We start from the raw sequence: 15617 nt of genomic DNA, 5'->3' as shown, positions 1-15617 counted from the left end.
TCTGGGCAGATCCAGAAAATAGAGCATATAATCTTTGAATTGTTCCAAAGAATGCCATTGCTACTAGCACAGTTGAGACCCTGTCTCCTGAAATAAAGTCAAACTATGCACTGCACTGCCCAATATAGCAGCTATTAGACACATGAGGTTCTGAGCATTTGAAATGTGGCTAGCCTGAATTGAGATGGGCTGAGAGTATAAAATACATACTGGGTCTCAAAAGCTTGGTACCCCTCCCCCTACAACACAAAAATGTAAGATGTTTCATGAAAAAATTTTATAATATTGCTTGCATGTGGAAGTGATATTTTAGAGATATTAGGTTGAAGAAAGTAAATTATTAAAATTACTTTTACCTGTTTCTTTTTATGTTTTTTTCATATAACTACTTGAAAATTTAAAATCACATATATGTGGGACTTCCCCAGCGGTCCAGTAGTTAAGGCTCCATGCTTCCACTGCAGGGGGCACGGGTTCGATCCCAGTTGGGGAACTGAGATCCTGCATGCCACATGGTGAGGCAAAAAAACCCCTTAAATTAAAAAATAAATCATGTATGTGACTGGTATTATATTTCTATTGGACAGTGCTGGTGCAGAACACCAAGAATGCTTCTGGATTTTTGTCCAAAATTCTGGTTTGCACATCTTTCCCTTAACCAAGATGGTATAGGCCTATTTTATTTATTTATTTAGTCCTCTTGGAGCGGCATGCGGGGGGAGAGGTGGGGGGGTGGATTTTAGTTCCCTGACCTGGGATTGAACCCACATCCCCTGCAGTGGAAGCGTGGAGTCTTAACCACTGGACCACCAGGGAAGTCCCCAATAACCTTTTAAATCAATACCTACAGTTGACATTTTATTTTCGTTTCTTCAATTCTTGAGTGAAAACCTGTGTTTTTTACAATAGGTGTGAAACTAATGAAACATTAGTTTGGACTGTTCTGGCTATAACTTTTGAAATCATTTTAATCAAATCCAGAAATCTGCTGTTATTTTCTGTAAATATTGTGCTGTTAGTGCCATGAAAAATATCGTGTCTAGCTGAATACTGGATATGTATTATTATTTTATGACTATTATGTGGATGTTTTATATTGGTGTTTAGTTGTCCTTGTGAAATAATATTTTTTAACATCTTTATTGGAGTATAATTGCTTTACAATGTTGTGTTAGTTTCTGCTGTATAACAAAGTGAATCAGCTATTGAAATACTATTAATTGTTTATTCAGCTTTTTTTTTTTCAGTTCTAGGGTTTGCATGTCTGTGTGTGTCTGTTTTTTTAATGCACAAGTGACAGTCATGTTCTTCTAATAGAGCATCTAAATGTGTCCTTTCACAAGTCCCTCCATTGGTCAAAGCTAATTATGACATAATTGTGAAACATGTAAGAGGAGCTACAGAATACTTTGCATTTGTGCTTAGAATTTAAAAGTCAGTTTTTCCATCTGAAGAAATTTTTATGTACAATGAAATATTAAACTTGGATAATCATTTACTTGAACTTAACCTTTTTTGGGGGGTAGCGCTAGGAACATCCTCATGCTGGAAGGATGTGAGGGCCATTTTCCAGGATCCTAACCCCCCAAAATCGTTCCAGAGGTCTCCTCTTTTTCATCTAGTTTGCCGATTTCATGGCCTATATTTTAAATGTAATTTTCTTTATCAGCTAATAGTCCAGAGTAGCATTTGAAGTTTTGATTTGTGATTTAAAAGGAATAATTCTTTTAAATTTTTCATTGCTTTGATTAGTCATTACTTCTCCACTTAGTAAAGACTTTGGAGGCGCAGAGACCTTCATCTACTTATTCGAGCTGTAGATTTGATGAGAGTAATTTTCTAGCCGGATTTCATTGTTTTGAAAAGTAGTTAAATATTCATTAAAGAATTTCTAATGTCATATTTGCACATTTTATATGGTCATGTCCTACAGTTTAGGGTTTAAAAAATAAACAGATCACTCTGAAAATGTTCTGTTTCCTTTTTCCTTCAGCTTTTTTTCTGCTATGAGTTCCATTTGGATATTTTCTATTACAAACTTGACTAGTACTCATTCTCAGTGATCTAAGGGATTAAAAAATAAAGTGTAATATGGATAAACAACAAGGTCCTACTGTATAGCACAGGGAACTATATTCAAGATCCATATTGCACTGTAGGGCACAGTGCACAAATTTAAACTCCAGAAATATGCCAGGGAGGCTGAAAATAATAACAATAATAATATATAACAAAATTACTATAAAAAGAAAAAACATAACTAGATGCAATGCATGAAACTTTACTGGATTCTGGATTTTTTAAAAAAAATCTAGTTAGGGCTTCCCTGGTGGCGCAGTGGTTGAGAGTCCGCCTGCTGAAGCAGGGGACACGGGTTCGTGCCCCGGTCCGGGAAGATCCCACATGCCGTGGAGCGGCTGGGCCCGTGAGCCATGGCCGTTGAGCCTGCGCGTCTGGAGCCTGTGCTCCGCAACGGGAGAGGCCACAACAGTGAGAGGCCCACATACCGAAAAAAAAAAAAAAATCTAGTTAAAAGGCATTTTGGGAAAAACTGAGAACATTTAAATATGGCCTATATTTTAAATGATATTTAAGCAGAGTTAATTATCCGAGGTGTGATAACAGTATTGTGTCTATGAAGAAAAACGTCCTTATGCCTAGTTCCTGCATGTGAATTATTTCAGGGCAAACAGTTATGACATGCGCAGTTTACTTGTAATTCAGGAGAAAGAAATCTCTCTATGCAGATATATGATAAAGCTAAATTGCAAAATGCTAACAAGTGGTGGACGTAGATGAAGGGTAGAGGAATGTTCATCTGTCTTATTGTATTACATTTTCAACTTTTCTGTAGATTTGAATATTTCCTAAATAGCAAGTCTGAAGAAAAACTAACTGGAAACTGATCACGCCTCTACTTAGGAATATAATAAAGTTACAGAGAGAGTAAGAGAGACAGAGCCATTGCCTTGCTGGCTTCTCTCCTGTGGGCTCTGTGCAACGGAAGCTTCCCAGGCCCCACGATTACCTTAAAATGTTTTCTACATTATTTGAATTGTAGTGAGAAAATGTGGTCCTGAGGAATGTAACCATGGTGATTAAATGGTAAGATTGAAAAAAAAAAAAAAAAAAGACAACACTAAAAGAGCCACGGGGCTTTCCTGGTGGCGCAGTGGTTGAGAGTCCGCCTGCCGATGCAGGGGGCACGGGTTCGTGCCCCGGTCCGGGAAGATCCCACATGCCGCGGAGCGGCTGGGCCCGTGAGCCATGGCCGCTGAGCCTGCGCGTCCGGAGCCTGTGCTCCGCAACGGGAGAGGCCACAACAGTGAGAAGCCCGCGTACCGCAAAAAAAAAAAAAGAGCCACGAACACAAGTATATTTTAGAGGAAAATGAATTTGGCAAGCCAAAGCACTGCGCGCGGTGCTCGGGAGCGGGCGGTGCTCCGCGACCCGGGTGATGTTTTGTGCGTCCGGTGATGCTCCGCGCGCCGGGTGATGCTCCACCGCGGGCGCACACAGGGTTAACTGCAGGCCGAGGGGCCCGCGCATCTTCTGCCCGCCCACATTCCGCCGCTGAATGGAGGCGATGGCCTGATGCCGGTGGGGTGATGTCGCGGCTCCGCATCCAACCTTCCCACTGGCCAAGCTCGCGCCCCTCCGGGGCCGACCCTGCACTCTGCAGTCACGTTACCTTCCCCACCATTCACGCGGCCCGACGGGGGTTACAAAGCGGGACATTAAGAAGTCTATGGACGTCGTCGCAGAATCTAGAAATGATGGGCTAGGAACGTGGAGACAATTACCGTGATTCTTAAGGCCCCCGTCGTCGACTAGCCTAGTAATCTGACCCCTTTCGTGATGTGACAGGGGGCCTGTGTTTGCAGATCTGTTCCTTTGTCTGAATTTTGGAAATAAAGCGTGGTACAACTGGAGAAATGTGTGTGTGCGTGTGCGCGCACCCTTTCATTAAATCCCTATGAATCAAACAAAAAAGAGACACTTTTCCTGATTTGCCCTTGTCTAATCTTATAAAGCACCTCTCATAAAATATAAACTTTTTTTTAAATAATAGAAGAACTGGGTTTTAAGTTTATAGAACCCTAAATGAAAAGAATATATTATTTTCATAAATAATCCTCCACCAAATCTAATAATTTATTCTTCTTTCTGTAAAAACCATATTTTAAAAATAGCTTCAGCTGGCAATATTTCCTATTTTATAAAATATATAAAACATAAAATAATGTAAATCCTTTATCTTTATCACCTATCCAATTACCATGAAAATTGGAGAAAGTGTGATTAAGTGGGCAATACAAAATGATATTATCACCAGAAAAAGTAAATTGGCATGTACAGAATGAGTAAAAGGAAATGTCCAATAGAAAATTAAATCACTCCTTTAACTAGTACTTAGAGAACCCACAATGCCCCAGGCGCCAGGGATTCAAGAGTGTGTGGAACACCGGTCTTGCCCTCCAGAATCTCCCAGTATTCCTGAGGAAGAGCGTTGATTGAGGTGGCCAGTATTATGAAAGAGTAAGTACCAGGTGCTGCAGGAGCCCAGGGTGCTGCAGGGACACCGGACTGGGTCAGGGTCATGGGTGTGTGTGGAGGTGTCAGAGAGGGGGAATCAGGAAGCCTTCCTGAAGAAGAAATACTGAGCTGAAACCTGAGAAAAGAAGTTAGGCCAGGGGTTCCCTAACTTCGTGGACATTAGAATCACCTGGGGAGCTTTTTAAAATCCCTGTGGCCCAGGTCACACTCCCATACATCAGAACGTCTGGGGGTGAGAGCCTGGCAACAGTGTTTTTAAAAATTATTTTAAGGGACTTCCCTGGTGGTCCAGTGGGTACGACTCCATGCTCCCAATGCAGGGAGCCCGCGTTTGTTCCCTGGTAGGGGAACCAGATCCTGCATGCATGCCACAACTAAGAAGTCCTCATGCTGCAACTAAAAATCCCACATGCCTCGAGGAAGATCCCGCGTGCCGCAACTAAGGCCGGGCGCAGCCAAATAAATAAATGTTAAAAAACAAAATTATTTTAAAACCCAGGTAATCCCAATGTATAGCAAAGTTGGGGGAATTACTAAAGCAAAGGGAGGGAAGCTGATGTTTTTTAGTTTTCTGAAGGAAAACATTTGCTCAGCAGGCATGTAGTAGTTGCTAGTCATTGTTCTTGTTGTTTCCATCTCCACTGCGCTGCCTGCCTCTAGGACACATTCAGGAAATGTCTATTGAAGTTGGAGAAAAAGCGAATCAAAATCCGGATGTGTAAGAAAACCAGGCCCTCCTAAGGAATGCCGGTGGACTAATTGGGGTCTGAAACTTACAATGGCAGGTCCTTCCTTAAAGAGAAGGTAAAATGCAACATTTTGACAACTGGGGAAAAAATGCTGTAATTGTCGCTTCATAGGCCAACAGTTAAAGGACTATCGTTTCTATCTTGAAAATGGCTCCCCCTCTTTATTAAAAAAAGCACAACGCCTGCCAAAATAATTAATCACATTAATTAATTACATTAAGTACATTAATCATGAACAGCCTAAGGAGGAGGCCACTCGAAAGAATATTCCTTTAAGTAAGTGTAGGCAAGCTGTGCGGGGTGAAGCTAGGGCTCTCTCCGTCCACGGGCCACCTTCCCTGCCTGCTCAGGGAGCGGAAGGATTTTCCCATTACGCTCTCCTACCTAAGCGTTCTTTGAGATGCTACTCTATCTTGGCATGAAATAGCCTCTTGCAGTTTACCTCTTGTTTTAAATGGTAGTTCCAAGCCTACAGGCACTTTAAAAGGGGTGGGGGGAAGAAAAGCTCAATCCAGGCTGAGGCAGGCTGCACTTTCAGTAGATCAGACTACAGAATATGAACTTTTTTTTGCGAGGGGCGGGGTGCTACTCTCTGACATTCTAGGAGACCCACTGTAGCCCCGAGGAAACAGCATGATGTCACACCACTCAAGGAGAGCCCCAGGGAATTAACCCCACAGTGCTCTACCTTATTAACCTCTAGGAACCTTCGCATCTCTCTGTAGGAAAGCGGGAAGTCAAAGGTAAGGCGTTTATTCCGTTTCATCGCTCCTCCTCCAAGCACCGGGTGCAACTGTGACCCCATGGGATTAACAAAGGCAATCCTGTGACCTAGATTCAAGTCACAAAGGCGCTCCTCAATCCAGGGGACTCTGAGGGGACAGGGCCAGGAATGGTCTGGAGAGAGAGCACTCTTTTCATTAGTCCCATACCTGATGCAATAACGGGTCCGAGCCTCTGAAACCAACCTATCAGCACAAACCCCTGCAAAATGGAAGCTGACCTAAAATGAAGCTAGTCCCAGGCAAAGCCCATGGACAAGGAAGGAGAGGATGTTTCGTAGGAAAACAAGTGTGGATTTTGCAGCAGTCTGCCCAAGGGTAGCTGGGAGCTGTTGCTGAGCCCTGAGAATCAATCAGGCTCTTCCGAATATCTTTCCCACTTGGGCACAGTGAAGTAACGCCCCTCACATGTATATGCGGTTTATAATCTGCCAAGTGTTTTCACAGACATGACCTCATCTGAGCCCCACAGCCACCCTGTAAGGTTGGCAGGGCATGCGTGATCTTTTCCCCCAATTAACATTGTGAGAAACTGAGGCTCAGAGCGAGTGTCTTGTAGGGAAGAGCTGCCCCATGAACCCATGTCTGACTTAAAGTGCCCCTTCTACTCAATGGCATTTCTTCAAATCTGGGCTGAACATTAGTAGCTCTTTGTAAACCACCCACAGAGCTCATGAAAAATACAGATTTCTGGACCACACTTGGATCTTCCGAAAGTGACCATCTGGGGCAGCACCGGGGAGACTATTTTTAACCTGCAGATTGCCCAAGCGATTCTGGTAAGAATCACGTTTGGTAACTTGTTACCCAGACAAGACTCCGGAGTGTTTCACTTTGATTCGTGGTTCCTATGAGCTCTTGGGTCTAGTGTTTCCTTGGCCTTGCACCAACTAGCCCTGTGTGCTGCTGGACAGGTCAGATGTCTACCTACTGCCTCCTTCCCCCGAAGTCCTCCCAGTGGTTCTTCTGGAATGCCTAGCGTGTCCACTCTTTAGGAAGTTCTTCAGGTTTGGGTGGTGTGGTGATAACATTCACAGGTGTTATCTGGTTAAACACTCTGCTGTCAACTTAGGACACTAGCTGTCCTGAGAAGGTGGATGAGGGTCCCGGCATGAGGAGAGAAGGATGTGGACCTTGCTTGGGAGACCCTCGTTCTGTTCCTGCACCTACCAGTTGGGTGGACTTAAGTAAGTTGTTCAACCTCTCTTGGCCTCACTACCCTCTTCTGAAATCCAAGAAGGTATATCAGATCCACATCCTTATTTCTAACGTTATGCTGAAGACCAACGTATAGAACAGGGGAAGTCTGATACGACAGGTGTCCACCAGGACTTAGAAAGTCAGAGAGTGCAGAGCACATGTGAGGCTTCACTTAAAGTTTTACCTCCTTGAATCACCTTTCTTCCCTGACACCATGGCTCACAGAGATGGAGATGCAAATAAAACCAACTCCCAAATCACACACGTCTTAAAAACGGATGTAACCTCTAAGAGTTCTTTCAACGGTGTGAGGATCTCAGACTTGAGCTAAACTGCCTTCTAGCTGGATGAGAAAAGAAATTAAAAAAAAGAATGATTACAACTGCAGCACACTGGAGTAGGATTAGAAAATTCTAAATTCCTCAATTTGGATTGAGGGAACACGATACTGACATAGAAGTATCTTGGAGAAATGTTGTAGAGAGAAAAGCAAGCAAGGTGTCTTGTGTACTGCTGTTTGTGTTAAAAGAGAAGCAAGGAACCCATATACATGTATGGAAAAGTGATAATGCTGGTTACTTCAGTGAAGGGAACTGGGTGGCAGGGAGTGGTTTGGGAGAGAGGCTTGCTCTTCATGCTATACCTTTTCTTACCTTTTGATTTTCACTATGTGCATTTTACTTTTTTAAACTACCCTTGGGTATCCCCCATCACTCCCTTTGACCCTCTGACCAGCAATACCACTTCTGGGAACTGATCAAACAGGTCTACTCACATTCAAAACATGACACGACCCTATAGCTGTTCACTGAAGCTTTTTTTTTTTTTTTTTTTTTGGTAATGGCAAATGTTTGAAACGTTGTCAATATCCACCAGTAGGAGACTGGTAAAACGGATCGTGGCACACCTACAAAATGAAAAGCCATGCATCGTGCTAATTAGTACGCTGAGGATGCTCTCAATGTACTAATGTGCGGAGATGCACAAGATACATTGTCGAGTGAGAACAGGAAGACACACAACAGTGTGTGCAATATGAATTTTAAAAGGGGGTTAAAATACGTACATATATATGTACATCCATATTTGCTTGTGTATGTATTAAAATCTCTGGTAGGGTACACTAGAGACAAATAATAGCATTTATCTAATGTGGGAGAATTGGGTGACGGGAATGGGGATAAAAGAGAGATTTTATTTAATATTTTTGAACCATGTAAATATAACACCTACTCAAATTAAATAAATGTTTTAAAACAAACACATAAAAATTACGCTTTGGCTTCACCCTCCTTTATACCAGCATGGCCATTATGGCTTTGCTTCAGGGCCAGAACAACACACTCTTTTAAAGAAGCCAGTCCTCGGGCCTCCCTTCATCCTTTCAAATAGCGACTTGCAGAAAATCCAAAGCAGCATCTCTTCCCTCTAGCTTCCTAGTCTTCAGAACTGTTCCATGCTAGCATTAATCCCCCCTTTTTCTTATCTGTCCCCCTTACTCAAGTCTCATCAATCTTCCCTGGGCCTGTAGCCACCAGAGCTCTGATTTACAGCACAACTTCGTGCTTGGAATTAAAGGAAAGCAGAAGCACAGCTCTGAACACGGGGGTGTCCCAACCACTCCCTAGGGTTGGCCAACTCCTGTCTCTGTTGCAAGCTCGTAACTGGCGCCACATCTCAATGTCCTCACACAGCTGACGTCCCCGGGTCCTTCAAGGGATAAATAATTGCCTTTCACACTAAATCAGTCATTTCAAACTCAAGGCTAGCTGAGCCTGCCCCCAACCCTTGGTTAACCCCCCACATACCCTGGTCACCCATCATGTGCTTATCTTTACCTGCTTCCTCCAGTTACCTCCAAGCTTGGCAAAAACTGGTTCTCAGAGCCTCCAGCATCCTCCCAAAAGCCACTCAGGCCTTGAATCAATGAACTCCCAAGGATATCACTGCATTCATTTCAAACGTGTGTCCACGGCACTGGGCAGGATGCTGGAAGACAGTCACGAACAAGACTGACATGGTCCCTGTCTACGTGGAGCCAATAGCCCAGTTGGAAAGGCAACTGGACAAGGGATCAAATACTGCAGCTCTCAACTCCGGCTGCACATTAGAATTTCTTGGGATCTTTTTTAAAAAATGCCAATATTCTTGTATTGTCCCCTCTTGGCAGACTGAATCAGAATCTGGAAGTGAGGACCATGCAGCATTTTTTAAACTTCCCAGGTGATTCTAATGGCAACCAGGACTGAGAACCCCTAACACAAGAGTTACACAACTTCCTATTTGATAATACAATCTAAATGACTCCTAGATGACAGTCCTTAATTGAATCATAAAAATGGAAAGTATTTTCTATAGATACAAGGCTAGGAACTAGGGCACTGTTCTGAAACCCCATTTCATACCACAAACAACACTTTAATCCTGAAATAAATGACAAGAAGCCTGAATACATGCTTTAAAAAATATCCAGTGGCAGGCATACAATATTAAAACATGCCATAGAGTGATCAGGGCTTATCCACGAGACAGGATGGAATACCTTGGCGGTAAGAGTCCTGGGGAATCAAGAAGTCTTTTCCAAACTGCTTAAATCACAGGGTTTTCTCATAGCCTCCATCCATTCCTTAGAGGGTTCCAGTGGAATTTCAACTACACAGATAACCGTCTGGTCGTTCCTTGTCTCTATGACTGGGGCCAAGTGTGTGCTGCCATGGTGATGATGATTCTTCAGTCAGTGGGCCCCACAGTGCAGAGTTACCACTCCTCCCACACCCTCTCTAGTGGGCAGCTCTGAAGATTTCAGAAGGCAGGTGAAGGACTATGCATAAGGATTTTCCTTTAAACTTTATTTGGGGGTGTGGGGAATAATGCTTTTATTATCTCTACTGGGGTCTAATCAGACCAAAAGAAAAAATAACAACACATGGGAATTAGTGTCAGAACAATGAAATACATACAGCTGACAAATATATATATATATATATATATATATTTTAAAATTAATTAATTATATTTTGGCCGTATTGGGTCTTCGTTGCTGCGCGCAGGCTTTCTCTAGTTGCGGCGAGTGGGGGCTACTCTTCGTGGCGGTGCGCGGGCTTCTCATTGCGGTGGCTTCTCTTGCTGTGGAGCACGGGCTCTAGGCGCGTGGGCTTCAGTAGTTGTGGCACGAGGGCTCAGTACTTGTGGCTCACGGGCTCCAGAGTGCAGGCTCAGCAGCTGTGGCGCACGGGCTTAGCTGCTCTGCGTCATGTGGGATCTACCCAGACCAGGGCTCGAACCCGTGTCCCCTGCACTGGCAGGCAGATTCTCAACCACTGCGCGACCAGGGAAGTCCCCAGCTGACAAATATTTAACCCCCATTTTTCTCATCTATAAATTGGGCATCATTATAGATAAAACCTCATAGATCTGCTATGAAAATTAATGGTTATCATTTAGGTAAGGAGTCTGATATGTAACACTTCACAGTAGGTGGTATTTATTTCTTTTAATCTCTGAAAAGGAAGGCTGGAAAATGCTGTTTTATGATTTACAGATTTACAAATGAATCTACAAAGGGGTTACACCAATACACATTCCCACCAGCAGTTTAAAAAAATACTCATTTTTAGCACCTCCACCACAGAGTATCATTCTTAAAAAAAAAAAAGTTGTCAATTTGATAGATAAAACTGGTATAAGTTATTTTAACTTTCATTCATCTTATTAGTTCTAGTGTTGAACTTTTTTTCCTGTCATATTTCTGATCTATTTTGTATTCCTTTTTTGTATCTATGTATTTTTTACATATCAAATTTAAATTTAAAAATGTAATCACATCTCAATCTTTTGATTTACAACTTTTGCTTTTATGCTTCTTCATCTTGAGATTATATATTCACCTTTATCATCTTTTAGTTCTATTTAAAAAAATATTTGACTTTTAGATCCACTTGGAATTTATTTTAGACTATGATGTAAAGATTTAACTTTAATTTTTCCTAAACAATTAATTACTTCTATTAGGAACCCTTATATAATTCATTATTTCCCTATTGATTGGAAATACCATTTTTATTCTCTTTCAATAACTTTCACTGTCCCTTCTTATAATAATAGCACATATTTTAATTATTATAGCCTTGTAATATGTTTTAGAATCAGGTAGTGCAAATTCGGGGGGAGAGTCTTGATACTGCATCTTGCTTGTGTGTCACACACTTATTCATGCACATTGTCCCCTGAATTAAAACGTATTACTTTGGATAATGCAACCTAAGTTGAGATACTTTATATGGTAGAACAGGATGCAGTGATTAAAAAGAAGCTTTTCCAAAAGGAGATATTTAGCAACATGGGAAAATGCTCTGCATATAATATTAAAAGATTCAGGTTAAACAATATGATCTGGCTTTGTTACAACCAACAAATTTCCTGTCTATATGCATAGAAAACAGATTGTAAATAAATACACAAAAATGTTAATGGTAAGCTGTTTCTAAGTAATGGGATGGATGATGGGTGATTTTTACTTACCTGTATCTTTCAGCCTTTCCCAGATTTTCTGCAGCGAATGTGCTTTACTGTTATAAGCACAACAATCAGTAATTAATATTACTGAAATGGATGTTTTAAGGGCCACCCCCAGTACTTGTCAGGACGGTTGGAGGAGTCAATCCCACCCCAGAGAAGAGACTGGCTCTTTCTCTCCAGAGGGAGTCGTGGACGGGTATCCAGCCCTGAAAGAGTTCAGTCCTTTTGATTGAGAGATGCTGCCATTAGAACATGTTAAATGACAAATAACATCATCTGGAATCTCCTGGTGACCCTCTGTGTTGCCAGCTGGGAGAGGGCTGTGGGTGTCACCTCCTGCTCGCCCTCTCCAAACCCCACCCAGGAGGGCTGGGAAGACACAAAGATGGTGTGCTGCATCAGGGTGGTATACAAATGCTGGCATACCTCCGACCTTCTAATTCTATCAGGAATGCTTAGGGTGTGAATTTGACCATCTTTCTCAGCTCATAAATCTACTTGGGGGCACAACTGAGCTGTCAGACGCCATCAAGCAAAGCTCCTTCTGAGGTTGGCAGTTTGAGTAAAACAGCCAGGATCATGCCTCAGTAAAGTCCAGTAAAGAGCTTTGTATGTGGGGGCCTGGAAAGCAGCTTCTCACATTTTGATACAATAGAACAAAACAGTGGGAAATGTGAATGTCTGATTATCTGGACTGGTGGTCTCCCCTATGCCCCGCCTGCCCACTGAGCCATGGATCTTTATTCATTCACAATTCTTTGCATGCAGATGGATCTACCTTATTCCCAAACAACTGCCTGCAGAGAATCCCGTCAGATTGGTTTATTTAATCCCTGTCTATAAATACAAATTGCCTACATTCGCTTCCACTGGAATCTGCTAGCCTTTTTATAATGAAATCTACTAAACTTCAGGCAGGTCATTTCTGCCTAGATTAATTCTCCCTTTATTCAGTGGTCAGAACAGAAACATTCTCCTCTTTCTGGGACAGAACACTCCCCCAGAAGAGTTCCCACTATTTCCTCTTGACAAAAATGTAGGGTTGAAACTATCAAAAGAAATCAGTTTCCACCTCTAGATTACAGCTCCATCCAGAATCCATCTGTTCCTCCAATTGTTCAGTTTACAACTCTGCTGATTAGAAGTTCTAAGTAAAAGCATACTTTCCAGCATCTGCTTCAAAAGGGGAGGCACTGAGGCAGGCAGTTAGATTTTCATCAACTTCCTTTTTGGGTCAAGCCTCCAAGCATGGTAGTGGTTTTCTGCCTTTAGAGTCATAAAGCTCCTCTGACAGATTCTGCACATCGATTGAGGTAAGGAGGAGTGCTGGCTCCAGGACAGGCACGCGGCCGTTAATTCCCCTGATCTGAGACTGGACGTCCCAGGAAAGACCTACCCACCCTGAATCTCCATATGGTAGAGGCAACCAGTGACACTCCCAAAGAGCCTACATGAAAGACTCCTGTCTCCCCAGGGCTGATTTACTGCTCGCTATGAGCACAGCACCACTTAGGAGGGCTGAGAAACACAGGCAAAAGGGAATCGGAAAAGACTTACTAGCCTTGGCTTTGGGGAAGTTTCTTTAACTCTGGAGCTCCAGTTCCCTTCATGTGGGATTATCTGGTTTATGATGCAGGCATTTAATACAATGGTAATTATGATTACCGATCCAACTGACAGTGAATTGAGAACTGTGATTATTGATATTATTACCAGTAGTGAATTTAAAAAATGATAGCTATGATTATTGGTGTTACTGCTGGTAGTGGATTTGATAAACTTTTTACTGTTGCTGCTGGTAATGCCAGTACTAACCATTTCTCCATATAATGGTGAGTAGACTTTAAAAGGACAGAGTGAAGATCATACAAGCCCACTCACTCACTTAACAATTGTTTATCGAGCACCACCTATGTGCCAGACACTGTTCCAGGCACTGGGGCTACATCAGTGGAATCCACCCTTGTGAAGTTTACCTTTTAGTGTGGAGAGACTGAGAATAAATACGTTAATTATATGAATTTAGAACTTTTTAGTTTAATAGGGAAAAACAGAGCAGGGTAGGGAGGACTGGGAGTGAGTTAAGGGAGATGGGGAGTATGCAATGGCATTTAAAATAAGGTAGTTTTGGGGCGTCCCTGGTGGCGCAGTGGTTGACAGTCTGCCTGCCAATGAGGGGGACACAGGTTCGGGCCCCGGTCCGGGAAGATCCCACATGCCGCGGAGCAGCTGGGCCCGTGAGCTGTGGCCACTGAGCCTGCGCGTCCGGAGCCTGTGCTCCGCAACGGGACAGGCCACAACAGTGAGAGGCCCGCGTACCGCAAAAAATAAAAAAAAAAATAAAAAAAAGTAAGGTAGTTCTGGAGAACCTTCCTGAGAAGGTGATACCTGAACAACCAGGAAGGAAGGTGGGGAACGAATTACAGAGAATGCTGGGGAAGGGCATTCTAGCTGCAGAAACAGCCCCTGCAAAGGCCCTGAGGGTGCAGGCATGCCCATGCTAAGAAGGCTGGAGTGGCCAGGGGTCGAGTGAGAAATGGCATCACAGGGGTGCAGTGGCAGATCGAGTAGGGTCAACCTGGGTATTTTAAGCTTTTTACTCTAAGTGAAATGGGGAGTCACTACAGGGTTTTGTGACATAGTTGACTTATGCTTCAAAAGGATCACTCTGGCCCCTGAGTTGAAAGTAGACTAAGGGACCTGGGCGTGGGGTTGGGGAGGGGTCGGTAGTGGACAAGGGTGAAAGCAGGAAGGCCAGGTGAGCTGATGTAGGCTGTGAGGGAAAGAGGACGCTGACTTTCAAGGTTTTTGTCTTGAACAACTGGACGGATGGAGAGGTCTTTCACTACGAAGAGGAAGACTGAAGGCACAGCAGCTTTGGGGGATTTCTTTCTTTTTTTAAAAAAATTAATTTTTATTGGAGTATAGTTGCTTTACAATGTTGTGTTTCTGCTGTACAGCAAAGTGAATCAGCTATACGTATACATATATCCCCTCTCTTTTGGATTTCCTTCCCATTTAGGTCACCACAGAGCACTGAGTAGAGTTCCCAGTGCTATACAGTAGGTTCTCATTAGTTACGTATTTATACATCGTAGTGTATATATGTCAATCCAAATCTCCCAAATCATCCCACCCCCCAACCCCCCTTGGGGGATTTCTCAGTTCAGTTTTGGCCACACTTTTCCAGACTTACAGCTTTAAAAAACCTCTTAGATATTACCTAACTCAAATCTCATCTTTAGACAAATATTTTTAAATGAGTGCACAAAGTACAAAATTCTAAGTATAACAGATACAGAACAGAAAGTTGGCTTTCATTCCACCCCTATGTCTCCTGCCACCTGGATCTCTTCCTCAGCACAAGTTATGCCTGTGTGTTCGTATTTCCTCTCTATATTTTACAATGGTAACTGACTCTACACACAGTTCTGAACCTTGCTTTTGTATTTTCCACTCAATAATCTACCTCGATCAGTACATGTAGGACTGGCTCATTCTCTTCATGGTTCCAGACTTTCTGGTGTATAAATGCGCTGTAATTTATTTAACCAGTCCCCTATTGATGGAGAGATGTGCTGCTTATAACTCTCTTTCCAAATAATGCTGTAACGTATTTCCTTACCACAGGTCCTCTTCCTCAGAGGGTATCCCCATTTAAAATTTGGACAAGTACTGCTCGGTTTTCCTTCTAGAGGCTGTTTCTCGATGAAGCAAGAGAGGTATTTTCCTCCACCAGCGGGACTGTACCGGCTGTTAAATATTGGCATGCTTCTGTGCCCGCTGGTAACTACCTGCTGCCCCCAGTCCT

The sequence above is a fragment of the Delphinapterus leucas genome, chromosome 16 (genome assembly GCF_059928025.1).
Source record: "Delphinapterus leucas isolate spDelLeu-1000000601 "Yukka" chromosome 16, BTC_Dleu_Yukka2, whole genome shotgun sequence".
Classification (NCBI taxonomy): domain Eukaryota; kingdom Metazoa; phylum Chordata; class Mammalia; order Artiodactyla; family Monodontidae; genus Delphinapterus; species Delphinapterus leucas.
This window is presented reverse-complemented; position numbering follows the sequence as displayed.